This window comes from Schistocerca serialis, chromosome 2 (genome assembly GCF_023864345.2).
Source record: "Schistocerca serialis cubense isolate TAMUIC-IGC-003099 chromosome 2, iqSchSeri2.2, whole genome shotgun sequence".
Classification (NCBI taxonomy): Eukaryota; Metazoa; Arthropoda; class Insecta; order Orthoptera; family Acrididae; genus Schistocerca; species Schistocerca serialis.
Window position 1 is genome coordinate 480,094,557 of NC_064639.1, and position 6,878 is coordinate 480,101,434.

The window sequence follows — 6,878 nt, forward strand, 5'->3', positions numbered from 1 at the left end:
GTTTGCTTTTTCAATCCATCTAATATTTGATCAGTGAAAGCATGTATAGCATTTTCTGTTGAAAAGCCTTTCTGAAAACCAAATTGACATTTTTAAAAATATGTGATGCTACTCTTGAATGCATTACTTTTTCAAGAAATTTAGACAAAGCTGTCAGAAGTGAGATCGGATGGTAATTGTTATCATCAGACCTATCCCCTTTTTATGCAATGGTTTAACAATAGTGTATTTCAGTCTATCTGGAAAAATACCCTGTTTCAGTGAGCTATTTCATATGTGCCTGAGAATCCTACTTATTTGTTGGGAACAAGCTTTTAGTACTCTGTTGGAAATGCCATCAATTCCATGTGAGCTTTCACTTTTGACTGAATTTATTATTTTCCTAATTTCAGTAGGAGAGGTTGTTTGAATTTCAATTTCATCAAACTGCATATGTACTGCGTCTTCCATATACTACCTAATGAATAGCTATTTTCTCTACAACACTTAAAAATGATTATTAAAAATGTTTTCTATTTCTGACTTCTTGTTAACAAACTTTTCATTGTCTTTGATAGAAATACAGTCTTCCTGTGCTCTCGGTTGCCCTGTCTCCCTTTTAACAATGTTCCAAATTGTTTTAATTTTATTATCAGATGTGCTACTCTCAGACATAATGCACATACTTCTTGGATTTTTAATAACTTTTCTTAATACAGTGCAGTAGTTTTTATAATGTTTCACTGTTTTGCGATCATTACCACTCCTAGCTGTAAGATACATTTCCCTTTTCTGACCGAGCGAGGTGGCGCAGTGGTTAGCACACTGGACTCACATTCGGGAGGACGACGGTTCAAATCTGCGTCCGGCCATCCTGACTTACGTTTTCCATGATTTCCCTAAATCACTTCAGACAAAGGCCGGGATGGTTCCTTAGAAAGGAGACGCCCGATTTCCTTCCCATCCGTCCCTAATCTACATCTACGTCTGCTACTCCGCAAGCTACCCAACGGTGTGTGGCGGAGGGCACTTTACGTGCCACTGTCATTACCTCCCTTTCCTGTTCCAGTCGCGTATGATTCGCGGGAAGAACGACTGTCTGAAAGCCTCCGTGCGCGCTCTAATCTCTCTAATTTTACATTCGTGATCTCCTCGGGAGGTATAAGTAGGGGGAAGCAATATATTCGATACCTCATCCAGAAACGCACCCTCTCGAAACCTGGCGAGCAAGCTACACCGAGATGCAGAGCGCCTGTTTTACAGAGCCTGCCACTTGAGTTTGTTAAACATCTCCGTAACGCTATCACGGTTACCAAATAACCCTGTGACGAAACGCGCCGCTCTTCTTTGGATCTTCTCTATTTCCTCCGTCAACCCGATCTGGTATGGATCCCACACTGATGAGCAATACTCAAGTATAGGTCGAACGAGTGTTTCGTAAGCCACCTCCTTTGTTGATGGACTACATTTTCTAAGAACTCTCCCAATGCATCTCAACCTAGTACCCGCCTTACCAACAATTAATTTTATATGATCATTCCACTTCAAATCATTCCGCACGCATACTCCCAGATATTTTACAGAAGTAACTGCTAGCAGTGTTTGTTCCGCTATCATATAATCATACAATAAAGGATCCTTTTTTCTATGTATTCGCAATACATTACATTTGTCTATGTTAAGGGTCAGTTGCCACTCCCTGCACCAAGTGCCTATCCGCTGCAGATCTTCCTGCATTTCGCTACAATTTTCTAATGCTGCAACTTCTCTGTATACTACAGCATCATCCGCGAAAAGCCGCATGGAACTTCCGACACTATCTACTACGTCATTTATATATATTGTGAGAAGCAATGGTCCCATAACACTCCCCTGTGGCACGCCAGAGGTTACTTTAACATCTGTAGACGTCTCTCCATTGATAACAACATGCTGTGTTCTGTTTGCTAAAAACTCTTCAATCCAGCCACACAGCTGGTCTGATATTCCGTAGGCTCTTACTTTGTTTATCAGGCGACTGTATCGAGCGCCTTCCGGAAGTCAAGGAAAATAGCATCTACTTGGGAGCCTGTATCTAATATTTTCTGGGTCTCATGAACAAATAAAGCGAGTTGGGTCTCACACGATCGCTGTTTCCGGAATCCATGTTGATTCCTACAGATTAGATTCTGGGTTTCCAGAAACGACATGGTACGTGAGCAAAAAACATTTTCTAGAATTCTACAACAGATCGACGTCAGAGATATAGGTCTATAGTTTTGCGCATCTGCTCGACGACCCTTCTTGAAGACTGGGACTACCTGTGCTCTTTTCCAATCATTTGGAACCTTCCGTTCCTCTAGAGACTTGCGGTACATGGCTGTTAGAAGGGGGGCAAGTTCTTTCGCGTACTCTGTGTAGAATCGAATTGGTATCCCGTCAGGTCCAGTGGACTTTCCTCTGTTGAGTGATTCCAGTTGCTTTTCTATTCCTTGGACACTTATTTCGATGTCAGCCATTTTTTCGTTTGTGCGAGGATTTAGAGAAGGAACTGCAGTGCGGTCTTCCTCTGTGAAACAGCTTTGGAAAAAGGTATTTAGTATTTCAGCTTTATGCGTGTCATCCTCTGTTTGAATGCCATCATCATCCCGGAGTTTCTGGATATGCTGTTTCGAGCCACTTACTGATTTAACGTAAGACCAGAACTTCCTAGGATTTTCTGTCAAGTCGGTACATAGAATTTTACTTTCGAATTCACTGAACGCTTCACGCATAGCCCTCCTTACGCTAACTTTGACATCGTTTAGCTTCTGTTTGTCTGAGAGGTTTTGGCTGCGTTTAAACTTGGAGTGAAGCTCTCTTTGCTTTCGCAGTAGTTTCCTAACTTTGTTGTTGTACCACGGTGGGTTTTTTCCGTCCCTCACAGTTTTACTCGGCACGTACCAGCCTAAAACGCATTTTACGATTGCCTTGAACTTTTTCCATAAACACTCAACATTGTCAGTGTCCGAGCTTTTGCACCGTCTCTAACGACCACGTTGTCGACGGGACGTTAAACACTGATCTCCTTCTCCCTTTTCTGTTTACTAGATATTTTAAACACTTTAGTAAGCCATGGCTTTTTACAGGATTTCTTTTAATTATATTTCACTGTTTTATTAGGGAAACTGTTTTCAAATGTACTCACAAAGGTGCAATGAAATGGGTTAAATTTTAAATAAGCATCATGGCCCCTGTACACCTCATCCCAGTCTAACTTTTGCAAGCTTACCCTAAAATTTTGAACTGTTAAATCGTTAATTGAATGCACTATATTGGAGGACAGTTTTGCATTACTGTATGGGGATATATCATGTGCTGTAACTATCTGTCCATCACGATCAGATAGACCATTCTTAACAGGAAAAGTTTTTATTTGATTAAATTTATCTTGGTTTATGAAACCATTATCTATCAGTGTGCTGCTTTCCTGTACCACCTGAGTATTAAAATCACTAACTTATATTAGATTGAAAGAACCAAGTAATACTTCAAGGTCAAGCTTTCTGTCGAACTCTTTCAGAAAATCTACATTGAAATCCCCACAAACAATAATTTGCCTTCCTCTATCTGACAGATAGCACAACAAAGAATCCAAGTTTTTCAAAAATAGTTGAAAGCTTTCCAATGGGGACCTATACACCGCTACAATTATAAAAGTGCCATTATTTAGTTTAAGCTCACATGCACATACTTCTATATGTTGCTCTACGCAAAATTTTTTAGTTTTCAAATTTTTCACATTATGACAGATTTTAACATATATGGCAACTCCTCCTCTCTCCACAGTGTCTCTATTTACATTTGCTGAAAACATTCACCTACATTTACCATTTTCATACCTGTGACTACATGATGTTCAGACAGGCATAGTACATCTATTCCATCCTCAGTTTCGAAATCTTCTAAACAAACAGGAAGCTCATCTATTTTGTTTTCTAATCCTCTGATATTCTGAAGCAATATATTAACATTATTTTTCACTGTGCTTTTATGTGAATCTTGTGACATACTAACATTATTTTTCACTGTTCTGTTATGAGAATCTTGTGATATTTTCACATCTCTAGTACCTCCCTTTCTGAACTTCTCATTAACCTTAATTTCAATCAATGTAGGATGACTGGACACTGATCTTAGCCTAAAAAACTACTCCCATGAGTTTCAGTGCCCCCCCCCCTCCTCCTCAAACATTTTGCTATCATCTCAGCCAGTTTACCCTTCCATTTCCTACAGAGATGCAGGCCATGTCTTGTGAAGTCCCACCTACCAATAACATCAGCAGGAACCAGACCTATGCCTGAAAAAGTAGTCGCCCAAAGTAGCTGATCTAGCTCCATATTGACCCTCCTGACAGAGCTGTTCAGTTGGGGCCTATCATACCACATGAAAGCAAGAACCAAGCCAAAATTTGTATGGTTCGTTACAGATGCTATTTTTACCAGGTCACACACAATATTGTAGCCCTGATCCCTATCAATACTGTTTCCCACTCCACCCACTACCACAAAATGATCCTGCTTTGTAAAACCCTTGCACAATGATCCTACATCCCGTATCGTTTGGCTAAGACATGCACTGGGCTTGAAAGTACCTGTGAGCTGGTGCCTGTCACCTAACTTTCCCAGCAAGATCTGGCCCACACCTCTTCCATGGCTTCTACCTAACAACAAAACTTTCCTCCTACTTTCTACTTTTTTGCAGCATTTGGTTTCCTAATGAAAGTCTGTTAAGTGCTGACTACACTTACATCTACTTGAGCCTCTTTCTTAATCGACTGAAGTAGCAAGGCAAATCTATGGTTTGTGCCAACGATGAAACTGACAGATACTGTTCTCTTTCTGCGGCCCTTGTTCCTTGCTACCACTTCCCACCTATCTTTACCCTCCTCCCCCCTTAACCTCCTCAGTTCCTCTGTAGCACTATCCAGTTCAGCCTAAAGGGCTCTAATCTTCCATTCCTGTTCCTCTACTTTCCCATCCTTTGAACATAATCTGCAGTACCATGGAAGAGACCCATTTACTTGTCGATTCCCATGCCACTACATTCACCCCAATGAAACCATCTGCCACAATAGCTGCACAGAACCCCAGAACTGACTTTCCTACGGTAGCTCAAACACTTCTCGCTCATGGTTGTTTACAATATTTTTACAGAATCTGTCTAGGCAATAACAGTAATATTGTGTTAACTATACTTTTAATATAGTAACGTAATGCAGTTAAACTAACGTTAAAAATAAAAACTTGTATATCCGAAAAATTAGGCCAAAGATCGTGTATGCGCGATACGTACTTGAAAGGAAATAAAAGATAGAACTTAAAACCTTTAATTCCCGAGTATACGTGTAATGAAAACAGCTTTAATTCTTCACTTAACACTTAAAGAGATGTCTTAAATCTGTATGTAAACCTACGTCTAAAGTACGCGGAAACCGGCCTTCAGGTTAGGTTTTTATTTTTTTCGATAAGCACTTTGAAACGAGCGAAACCTTCAGTAGATCATATAAAACAGACTATAATTAACTTCGTTACGGAGTAATATTAACTTAATTGACAGTTATTATAGAATTAATTACTTATCTTCATGAGCTTAATATTCAAGAGTGTGCGATCTACGCCAGTGCTTCAACGTTGAGCAATGAGTCTTTCTGATTACAATTACGATACTGTCCATAGGCCCTCCATTAAACATGCAAATTCAGATACACTTTCACGTCTTCCAGTGAATGAAGACCCGTTTTTTATTCATTGGAAGATTCTTGTTGTCAACTGGACCAGTCTGAACCTCATACATTCCAATCCTTCCCGATCGATGCGCGGATCTTCGCTTCAGCCACCGCACACGATCTGAAATTGAAACAGCTTTCTCAGTTAACTAAGCATGGATGGCCGACTAACAGAAGGAGATCACGGATCCTGTCGTTCGCCATTACTTTCCGCAACATCAGGCATTGTCAATACACCACAGTGTTATTCTGGTTCATTCTCCAAACCGACCTACTGTAGTCTTAGCTGCTCGCGACTGTCAAGCTTCTGTTTTACTCCAACTTCACATGGGACATTGGCATCTGGTCAAGACCAACCAGCTGGCTCGTCGACATTGTACTTGGTTTGGACTCGATAAGCAGATTGAACGCATCACTGTGCATTGTCGCGCGTGTTCTGAGAATTCTGCAGCGCCTCAGCAACAGCATTTCAATTGGTCTTGCCCAACTGTTCCTTGGGAACGAATCCATATTGACTTTTGTGGACCATTCTGGAAGACGAGATGGCTGATTGTAGTGCACGCATAGAGTGGATTTCCGTTCCGTGTTCCTATGCGTTCTACAATATCAATGAGCACCATTCGTGCATTGGTGACTATTTTTTTTTTAGAGGGATTGTTTCCCACAATGGACCTCAATTTGTTCCTACAGTTTTGTTCCCTCAATGGAATCAAACATTTGACTGCGGCTCCTTTTTCACCACAAGGCAATGAGGAAACCGAACGCTTTGTAAGAACATTTGGACTCAGATGACGAAACTCTGCCGAGAACAATCCAGAGAGAACACTCTTCTCTTGCTCCCCAGTTCTTATCGCTCTCTGCCTTCTAATGGTAAGTCCCTAACAGAGTTTCTACATGGACGTCCTCATGGTACTATTTTTAGCTTATTGCATCCCTGAACTGTGCCACTCCTTAGCAGTTTAGCACAAAATTCACAGTATCTGACAAAGTATACTTCTGCATATACAATCAGCGACATGTCTGGCAGCCGGGCACTGTGGTCGCCGTTCATGGTAGAGCACATTACATCACGTTGGTTTCTGGTCGCACCTGTCATCGGCGCCAGAACCAGTTGAGGCCACTTCTTATGATGAGAGATTTCCGTCCACAGATT